Genomic DNA, 11,075 nt, shown 5'->3' on the forward strand with positions numbered 1-11,075 from the left:
TGTCTTCAGCAGTCATCAGTAGAAGTGGAAGAGCATCTATCTCGTGAACTTCCAGAGGAATATCTGCCTCTTCTCTCCAAAACCTGTCATGGATGCAGAAGTATTTCTCCACCTTTCACCCTCATTGTGCTTGTGAATAATCCTTACAGAGAGGACATCTCCGTGATGTTTTCCTGCCTCTGGTTTCCAGGTGCTGCTGAGAATGATCTGTCCTCAGTGATTCATCCTCTCAGATGCTGCATAAGAAGCTGAGTCATTTTTCTAAGTGCTTTCCTAAACTGTCAGTCACCCTAATTTCAGTGCTGCCACTGTGGATATATTTCCTGAATAAAGCACAACTATGCTGAATAGTATTCTTGTGATCATTTTTTTTTCTAAAATATACCATATTACAAGTAATGCATGGATTTGCATTTTGGTTTCAAAATTTGGGATCTGATCACTTTCAGTTAGCTCTGCTTCTTCTGGGCTAGCTAGCTATTCTTATAAATTTGTACTTGAATCCATGATTTCAGACTTTGGTACTTAAGTCCTGGACTAATTTGGCAAACCTGGTGAGTGATTTTTCTTAAGTTGGTCTTTCTTTTTGTGCTTCCAATGTCCTGTAGTCATGGAATTTTATTCATTGACTCCCATGTCATTTGGCTCTAATCAGGTTTTAGCGGAATATTTTTGTCATAGCAAAGATTATTTTGTGTTTGTTTGCATAAGGAACATATTCTTATACTCTGCAAAAACTACAATGTCTCCTTTAGTACATTCTAACTCAGGAGGACTAACTGATATTCAAATATGCATGTGCCACTTGAGACAAAATTCTGTGTTCTCCTAATACACCCCTGTATTTTGTTCTCTCTTGTCTCCTTCCACAGGACAAATGATAAAACACTTAAATCAATTATCATAGTTATGTTTTTGCTCTTCAGAGAGTGAAATAATTACACCAACTTTGGATGATAATAGGTCTGTATTTTTCTTAACAGGTTTCTATGCAGTTTCATTCACCTTTCTAGAAATAATATGACACCATTATTCATTACCTATTACTCCAGTACATATACATGCCCATATTTTCTAAATTGAGTCATTCCCTGGCCAGAAGCTTGATTGACTCCTTTGAATATTAACAGTAGTACAAAAACATAGATCAATATGCAGGCATCTCTATTGTATGCTCCATAGGTCTTGTTTAAATATAATGAACCCAAATGATTCTACTAAGTCATGTGATACTTTTGTTTTGTGTTATTCTTTTGAAAGTACTCGCAGTGATATCCATATTTGTTTGGTTAACCTACTCTTTTACAGTTGGAGAATTTGTGCTTCTCTTCTTCCACTGCTCTGCCAGGTCTTGTTATTATGTTAATGATACTCATTCTTACACAGACACAATGGTTCTGGTGTAATTATATTTTCTGTTTCTTTAATGAATGGAAACAATGAACATTGCATTGTAACTATTATTTGTGGAAACTTTAATTGTACTGCAAACTTGTTTTTAGTAACTATTGAACTATTTCATATAGTCTACAGCACCTATAGTTGAATGTAACTGATAGTTTTAGAAACTGCTAAAATATATTGTTTCCACTACCATTACTACTACCCCATTTCCATCTGCAAGACCGCCAACTTCATCACAAATTCCACCTTTATTATCACAAACAGTCCAGGCTATCACACTATCCACCACTTCCTACTTTATTACCATCACCATCCCCACTATTCTCACACCTACTAAGATCACCATGTCCATGTCATTCACTAGTCACATGCCCATTATCTCCAGTACCAACAACATCCCTTGTAGTACCATCATCTGGCAACATAAGAACCCAGCTCTACCACTACAGCAAGTAGAGGATTGCCAAACACAGCAGAAAAACAAGTCATAGACTTGAAATCATACTTCATAATGATGATGAAGATCTTTGAGAAGCACATAAACAAATCCCTGAAACAATTTCAGGAAAACTGGGAGAAATCACTCAAATAACTACAGAAAAACACAACCAAACAGATGATGTAATTAAAAACAGAAATAGAAACAGTAAAGGAAACACAAAAAAAGAAAACCCTGGAGCCAAAAAATCTAAAAAATAATCAGGAGTCACAGATGCAAGTATCACCAACAGACTACAAGAGAAAGAAAAGAGGATCTCAGGGGCCGAGGACAACCTAGAAGACAGACAAAACAGTCAGAGAAGATGCAAAAGCAAGAAAGCTCCTAATGCAAAACATGTAGGACACAATAAGAAGACCAATCCTAAGGATAATAGTCGTAAAAGAAGGCAAAGACTCCCAACTAAAAGACACAGTAAATATCTACAACAAAATCATAGAAGAAAACTTCCCTACCCATAAGAAAGAAATTACCATGAACATACAAAAAGCCTACAGAACGTCAAGTAAACTGGACCAGAAAAGAAATTCTTCTCAACACATAATAGTCAAAATACCAAATGTTCAAAACAAACAAACAAACAAACAAAAAAAAGAATACTAAAAGCAGAAAGAATAAAAGGACATGTAACATTTAAAGGCAGGTGAATCAGAATTATATAACTTCTCAAAAGAAAATGGAACATTGAAGGAGATGGGGAATAAAAATCAGAGAGTGGTGAGGGGCGTTATGAAATTCTTCTGAATACAAATAACGCTATGAACTGACAGCAGTTTTGCTTACATTTATAACATGGCCCAAAATAGGCTCACCAGTGTTCTATTATGGATAAAAGATGAGCTTCTGAGGTCCCACTGTTAGCTGAGGGGGATCATTGGCAGCTAATGGTTCCTGGAGAACAGGAGTCATTTTCTTCAATGCTGTACTCTCTGATAAGTTGCCTGTGTGCTTCAGTAAATAACCTCATATATACTCATAAAAGAAATGGGAAAAATTTCACACAGAGAAATGAAGTTGAAAGAACACTTGGGATAAAAACATGGGGCTCAGCAGAAATTGGAAAATTAGAAAATTAGAGAGTATATTGGGTTTATATGAAAATAATCAGAATATATTTTATACATACATGGAGTCAGTAAAAAATAACAGAATTAGGAAATAAAACTGAATTATGTATTTATCCTCTCTATGGTTCTGTTCCCTCATATTTATACTTGAAATAATAAGAGTAATATTTAAAATTATTTTTGAATATTAAATTTATAAGTACAAGTAATGGTTAAATTATGTCTGGCTCTAATAAAGCATAGAGTTTCACATGTTATCTAGTATAAGACCAGTATTCAGATTGTAACTGGGTAGTTTTTACATTTACTTTTTAAAATACCAATTTAGTGCTTTAATCTTGCCCTAAAAAATGATGTAACAGAAATTAATATTTAATTCATTTGTTTGTTGTATCAGATTCAATTTTATTCATCCTACAGTGTGTGTTTAACTTCTTGCCCTTTTTGCATTTGCTTACTCTTCCTTCTCCTTGTGTTTGGTTTCCTTCAGGACATTAAAGCATTATATCATCACATTAAGAGGAGTGCTGGATTAACTCTTTCAGGTTGGCAGAAGCTGCTTGTTGGTCAAAATCACAGGTCAGGGCAGGATTTAGAGCCATAGACTCTCAGTAGCTCTCAAGCTATGAGTATCAATACAGGCAGGTTTATCTCCAGGGTTTTGGCAATCATGTACATAGTTGCCCTGATGCATCTTAAAGCACAGGAACCTTTTGTGTGTTCTATACTGTATTAGTTTCTTTGTGGAGAATATCCCTCTAGTGTTTTCCAAATGTGTTGCAGTGAATTCTGGCTGATCCCTTGTACTAGCAATTAATTGTCAGCCTAGTGTTTCCATTCTCTTAGTAATGTTAGGTCATTTTAATCTAAAATGTTTCTGAATTTATCACTCAGGGGCATTGCCATTGTTTGTTGGAGTAAAGTATCCCTGTGTATGTGTGTGTGTGTGTGTGTGTGTATGTGTGTGTGTGTGTGTATGTGTGTGTGTGTGTGTATGTGTGTGTGTGTGTGTGTGTGTGTGTGTGTGCAGGTGGCAGAAGGGGCCAGAAGAAGACATTTAATTCCCTGCACCTGAAGTTACAGGCAGTTATGAGCCATTTGACATAGGTAGTGACAGCTGAACTTGAGTCCTCTGCAAGAGAGATGTGCAATACCAACAGCCAGGCCATCTCTTCAGCCCACATATTATTTCTATGTGAATACCCAATTTGCAACATTTCAACAACCCTTTTTGCTCTCCTACTCCTCCTGAGCTTCTTTTTAAATTTAGGTCTTTTTCTTTTAAAATTATTACTATTGGACAAGTGCAGGCACATGTGCATAAACACACACCCACACACACCCACACCCCCCCCCCCACACTCAGTGTTGACCATGTGGGATCAGAAAATATATCACTAGTATTATTCTGAGAGAAAACTGAACCTCTGAATTTATAATGTAGCATAGGAGACCTTCCCAATCACAAATTCAGCTGACGTTTCTTCATTAGATTTTTTGAAACAACTGTCCTCTTTTGTAAGTTGGAAAGTAACTGGCCCCATCCAACACTGAGCTGAAATTAAAACCAAAAACAAGACCACAAGAAAAATAAGTTAATATTTAGAATTTTGACTATTAAAATGAGAATTCAAAAATGTTAACAAAACTCTAACAGGATCATTTTAACTTCCATTAAAAGGATCATATACCATTACCACATGGGGATTATTCCTGGGATGCAACAATGGCTGAACATACACAAATCTATAGGTGTGATTTACCATATAAACAGAAGTGAGAGTGAAAGCCACACAATCATTTCAATGAATACAAAAAAAAAAAAGGTTTATGACCATAGTGAACACTTTCCACAGTAAAACTATTTAAAGCATAGAAAGTACATTAAAATATATATCTAACATGATAAAAGGCAGTTAGGATAGATTCAGAGGTGGTGTTGGGCACCATTGTGAGAAACTGAAGGCTTTATTCTATGATCAGGGAGAAGATAAAGGCACATGCTTCATCCCTTCTGTCAATTTTCATTATTGATTCTATGTGCTCTGTCACAGAAAGACATTATTTGTCAGAAGAGCATCTTGATTTATTGTGGTTAACATGAAAAGAACTTTATTTTTTGTATTAAACCCGACTTCAAATTGTGGGACTTTGGGCCAGAGGTGCCACAAAGACCTCTGGTCAGAGATGAGAGTGCCTTCTGTTGCTTTTGCTACTGGGTTTGGCTGGGCACATGGGCTCAGGCAAACAGGGAAGGGGGCGTTCAGTTCTGCTGCTTCCACTGCAGGGTCTGGCTTGCCCCTCTGTCTGCCAGGCTGAACAGTGATCAATGTCTGTGTTAACACAGTGAGAAAATCGGTGCCATCTATAAATATGTAAAACCCGGAGAAAAGTCTTCTCCTGAATGGAAAGAAGAAAAATGTTCTACCAAAATTCCAAACCATCAAATGCTTTTTAAGAAAAAGAACTTTGCTAAGATCACCCAATAGCAATTTCCAAGTGTCAGCATAGAGTCACTGTATCAGAAGCAGCATGGCACTGAAGACAATAGGCAAGACAGAGAAGCAGCCTGGGTGCACATCAAAGGACAGATAAAATATCCATGACATGTGCACAGAAATAATTTAATTCAGAATGAATAAAGAAGTATTAAATTAAAGAAGAATAAAATGATGTGATTTGAATAAAAATAAATGGAACTAAAGACCATCATTTTAAGCAGTAAAAAACCAAACAAACAAAACAAAAGAAAGCACAAAATCTCACTCAGTGTTGATTATTGTCTTGTAATTCAGACAGCCAGAAAAACATGAGATAGAGAATTAAAAGGCGTGTTGGGTATAGAAATGTATAAGGAAGTGGAGAATGGCAGGATTTGAGGAAGTAATTGAACTACCCATATAATCAAAGTCCTTTATGTGTCCTATAAAAATGTCACAATGTTTTCTAATTATTTTCTTAGCACAATAAACATGTGCACCTGTGCTCATAATATACTCAAAATTTATTTGAAAATGATAAATGAATATATTTTACTGCAACTTATTTTGTAGTTTAGAAAAAAACTTTTCAATATTTATTTTATTGTGCTCTAAACCGTAGATAAACAGGATCAGTTTCCTTCCACAGAGTGGTGTTTGCCACATCTCTAATTTAGATATAAGTGGTCTTCAGCAAGTGAAATTTCAGAACCAAGAAAACCTTTCAATCAGAATAAACAACCTTCTAGAAGAGATTCCTCAAATTATTTTTTTGTCATTTAGTTGAAGCTATATGTACCCCTTAGAAATGGCTCACCTGTTTTTCTACTCATATATTTCTTACAGAATGATATGTGAAAGTTACAACCACAAGTAACAATGCTTCAATCTCACTTAGAGAGAAAAACAAAATAATCAGGAAAGGCAGAGGGAAGAGAGGGTGGGGTTGCATGTGGGGGTGAATATGAGCAGGATTAGATATGAAGGAATTTGGTAGAGAGGCACAGTGTCAGGAGAATGAATGTAAATGTGGAGCTACAGAGATGGGGAGCAGCGAAACCTCTAGAAAAATCAAAGACCTTGGATATAAACGGCTTCCAGGACTCAGTAAGGATGACCTTAGCCTAAATTCCCAACAGTAAAACGATGTATTGTCAAGAGACCATATTCTGTAGATAGAAAGGGCCCCAAGAGGAGAGATGTGGTCGTGGTCCAGCCTCAAAAGTTTTTACTGAGAATTACTTTTGTCTAATAAAAATGCAGGGACAGAAATAGAGCACAGACTGAAGAAAAAACACCCAGTTCCTGGTACAAATTGGAATCAGCCCATGTAAAGCACCATATCCTAACACTATTACTATTGTCATCCATTGCTTGCAGACAGGCACCAAGCATGGCTGTGCTCTGAAAGGTTCTATCAGCAACTGAAAGATACAGATATTTACAAGAATCCATTGTTGACTGAGTTCACAGTCCAATTGGAAAAAATTGAAAAATTAGGGGAAGGAGGGGGGAGCTGAAGTGGATGTCAACTCCATAGGAAAATAAACAGTATCATCTAACCTAGAACTCTCTTAGCTTTCAGAAACGAAGCCTACAGAGAGCATATATTTGCTGCTGTGAGTCCTAGTATATATGTAACAGAAGACTGCCTTGTAGAGAGAGTGTACACCTAATCCTGTAGAAACTTGATGCCCCAGGGAAGGGTACTGCTTTGTAGGTGTGAGATAGTGGTAGGTAATTGTAGAGGAGGTGAGTGCATGGGTGAGTGGAACAGAATCCTCCTCGAGGCAAATTTCGGGTGTAGGGTGTAAATACTTCTGAGAGGGGTACCAGTAAGGGGACAAGATTTGGAATGTAAATCAGTACAATATTTAAGAAAAATATAAAAGAAAATCTAGTTAATTTCTGAGGAAAAATGGACAGCATGATGGAGATGGGAACTGCCATTACTGAATATTTCCGAGGCCATATTACATTTCTCTTATTATGCTCTTTCAGTTTGACTGATGTTTGTAATTAGAAAGTCTGCATTACGCACTAGCTAACAGCTTTTTAGATGAGAGAAATACCAATTTAAATGTAGCAGAAAATAATCAATCATTCAGATCTCAATTCAACAACATAAAAGCTGAAAACAGCAGCCAACTCAGGGATGGGTTCTAGGAGACCTCTTTTGTGTGACCCACACAGAAAACTGTCTGAATCCCTCAAAAACATCAGTGTACCAGAGCAGGACACAGTGTCTGCTGGAGACCCTGGTGCTGCTCTCCCACCTTGCTCGTCCTCACAGTCTATCTGAAGCTGCATCTAAATGAACCTCTCAACGTTTTTTTTTTTTTTTCTTGGATGTGGAAAAGACAGAGATGAAGACTTGAGTGAAAGCATTTCAGTTTCCTTTCCAGAATGTGGTATACATAGGACTCTGCAAATTTATTAGCATTTGCTCCAGGAAGAAACTCTGTAGACCAACCAGCTCAGAGAGGCAGAAATTGTCTCTCATGTGAGAACAGGCTTTAGATACTTTCTTGTGTAGTGTGACCCAAGATGGCAATCTTTTTTTTAATCTATCCCTTCTGAGTTTTAAGTCTCTCTATGACTTATCCTTCTCATGAGGACACCAGGTCAAGTTTTGTTCGTTTGTTTGTTTAGATAAGGTTTCTGCTAAAGCACTGCCTGGCTCAAGTCAGTTCCTGAAGTTCAGTTGGAGATTCCTTTGTAATGTAACATCAATCATTGATTGACTTCAAAACATTGATCAAGGTATTTTTTTGGGTATCCACAGTAATGTGTTAATTCTACTATGTCTTTCTTAAAGCTTCCTTTAAACATTATACTCTGTAATGTCTGATTTGAGAAGACAAGAATGAGGAAAGATGTAATGTACTGAATATTCTGAGATTTCAGGGTAGCAAGAAAAATGAGGAGTAGGCAACTTGACCTATCAAAAAACATTTTCTTTCCATTTCTTCTACCAAACATGTTTTTAAGAATTGGTATCACCTTAAACAAGGGATTACATAATTTCTTCAATGCCCTTTTTCTTTAGGATCACATAAGGAGTAAATTAATAAAAAAGGAGGCCAATTGCAAAGAATAATAATACAGTTTTCCAATTACATTTGCTGAATATTTATGAGAAAGCCTCACAGTCATATTGTTGCTAATGATGTTGAGCTGCTTTAGCTAGTTCATTAGCAATCACTGAAATCTATAGAGTACATGGAGTCTGCCACTGATGGTATTATAGGTGACAGTTAAATGTCTACTAAAAAGGATGACAGAAAGTTATTAATTGTAGAGAAATAGGTGGATGACTGATGAAAGAGTTTTTCAAGTTTTATTTTAAATAGAAAATATTTTAAGAAGTTAAATTATTTGGAAGTAAAAACAATTAAATCTTAATATGGTCAAATCTATAACTTTGAAACAAGATCAAATTGGGGAGAAGTGTCGAGGTGATAAGTTAAGAGGTTTATGGAGGGTAAACTTGGAAAGGAGATAACTTTGAAATGTAAACTAAAAAAATAACCAATAAAAAGAAATGAGATAAATTAGTCTTTGATGTGACTCTATTTAGATATGAATAAATTAAAATTTAAAATTTCTCTACGAAAAGATTAAAAACATGACAAAATATTCATACAGTATTAATCAGTTTTGCAAGAGAAGTTGTATTTATTAGACCACCATCAAAAGGGTCTCTTTTGTAAAGGAAGTGAATCAGCAGTGACCATTGCATGACCAGGTAAGAATCAGGCAGAGAAGGCCTCTCTGATAGCACACAGTAGATACTGGTTGTGCTTTCTTCTAAGCCTGTGGTGTCCTAAAATAATGAAAGCAGTTGGGGGACAGCCACAGAGAAATGTCTTCTCCATGAGTGTCCATCTTCATAAGCACTGGAAGGATGAAAAGTGGTGAAGATTCTTCTGCATCCAGGACAGGCATTCCAAAGCAGATGGAGGTGTTGGTATGGATGTAGGTGAGACACATTCTCTTCACTTCTCTGGTCCTGATGAATGCAAGGCCCTCACTTGTTATTGGTTGTTTACTTCTGATACCATGGTGGGCATTGCACAGGAGGGCAGTTTGGCTGCCCTGACTGAGGAGGGCATGGCACATAGCACACTGAAGGTGGACAAGGTTGAGGGTACACTGGAGGAGGACAAGGGTTAGGGCACACTGGAGGAGGACAAGGGTTAGGGCAAGTCACAATGACACAATTAGGAGAAGGCTGGCATGGTTGGTTGCACTTTTGCTGCTGATAAGACATTGTACTGGAGTCTCAGAATCTGAAAGACATTACATGAAAGTTGTCACGAGAAGTTAATCCTATGAAGAATCTAGGCTTATGGGACTGTAGTACCTTTGCTTCTCTACCTATGTACCTGAGTGTTTGTGCATATCAACATAAACATTTTCGCAGATCATGAATTGCCTCCTTTATTAACAAAAAACTTTTCATCAGCTTAAGCAGAAATGCCTTCCTTTTTTCTTTTTAATTTCATGCCTTTTTTTCTAAGAATGTATTTCTTTTTTTATGCCACTGGGAAATATTATTTATGTGACCATAATATCCTTATAACAATGACATTCTTAGAAACATTATCCTTCTAATGCTAGGATATTCCAGGTACCATGACTGTACAACATAAACAGCTGTTGAAAGAATATGTGGATTTATCATCAGCTTATGACATAAGGCTTCCAAATACATTATCCATATCCATCAAGATAGCATCAAAGAAATGGCATATTTACCTTTATGTTCGTCATAACTTTCACATTTATTCTTATTTCTGTGTATCAAATTATGCCTCAAACCAAAGCAAAAGCATGATTGCACAGTAAATGACAACCCCCCATAACTAAAGTTGTTTCTTCTAAGTCACTTCCATCCCTTGATAAGTTTGGATCCAACAAAATTACTGTGTTCATGAGAATATGAACAAGGCAGACCCTCTCTACTACTCAAGGATTCAGACTCACCAGCTTCTCCTGAGTAGACCAATGCTTGAGTGGCAGGAATACTGCAGTCAAGGTCAGACTCTTTTTATAAGATTGCTGTCTCACCCAGTGGGGAGTGGATTTCCATATAATGGGCAGGTCCAAGTATTTTCTAACATAAATGCAAATTCATCATAACTTCTTTAACTGGGTCTCTGTAGAAAGAAAACATCCCACACCTTTTGCAAAGAAAAGGCGATCAGAACTGGGTTGAGTCCTGTGACTCAGAGTTTTTTTCCTTCCTCTTGCTTCCAGTAATTATTGTACTTGGAGAAATTTCAGATTCTCCAAATGATTAATAAATCTCTTTCTAGACTGGGGACTGTAGGTCTTTGTTCATAACGGCTTCCCTTAGGCTTAAATTCAAGGTTTGGATAATTTGCCCTTCTTCAATTCATCCTTAGTCCATTGTTAGTGTGTAAACCCATTTACAATTTTCTTTTTCAGAGATAGGTTTATACTTTGCTCAAAACTTTACAAGGTTATAAGAAGAGAACAAGAAACCTCATTCTGGTTCAAGTCTCTCCCCTTTAATAAGGTATGTGATCAGGGTTTTCTATTTAATGTAGATTTAAATTTTTCCATAAAGGTGGAGTAATAATGCTCCTATGTTAACAG

At 36.6% G+C, this 11,075-nt stretch overlaps 1 long non-coding RNA gene across 1 annotated transcript; it reads right to left on the reverse strand.

Moving 5' to 3' along the window:
- Nucleotides 1–9,104: 9,104 nt before the first annotated feature.
- LOC308420316 lies at nucleotides 9,105–10,554 on the reverse strand. The gene is made up of 2 exons (XR_013975028.1): nucleotides 10,440–10,554; nucleotides 9,105–9,742 (listed from the first exon to the last, which is right to left on the reverse strand). It is a non-coding gene; the product is annotated as an uncharacterized lncRNA (long non-coding RNA).
- Between the last annotated feature and the right edge of the window lie 521 nt (nucleotides 10,555–11,075).

The sequence above is a fragment of the Micromys minutus genome (assembly GCF_963924665.1).
Source record: "Micromys minutus genome assembly, chromosome: 4".
NCBI lineage: Eukaryota > Metazoa > Chordata > Mammalia > Rodentia > Muridae > Micromys > Micromys minutus.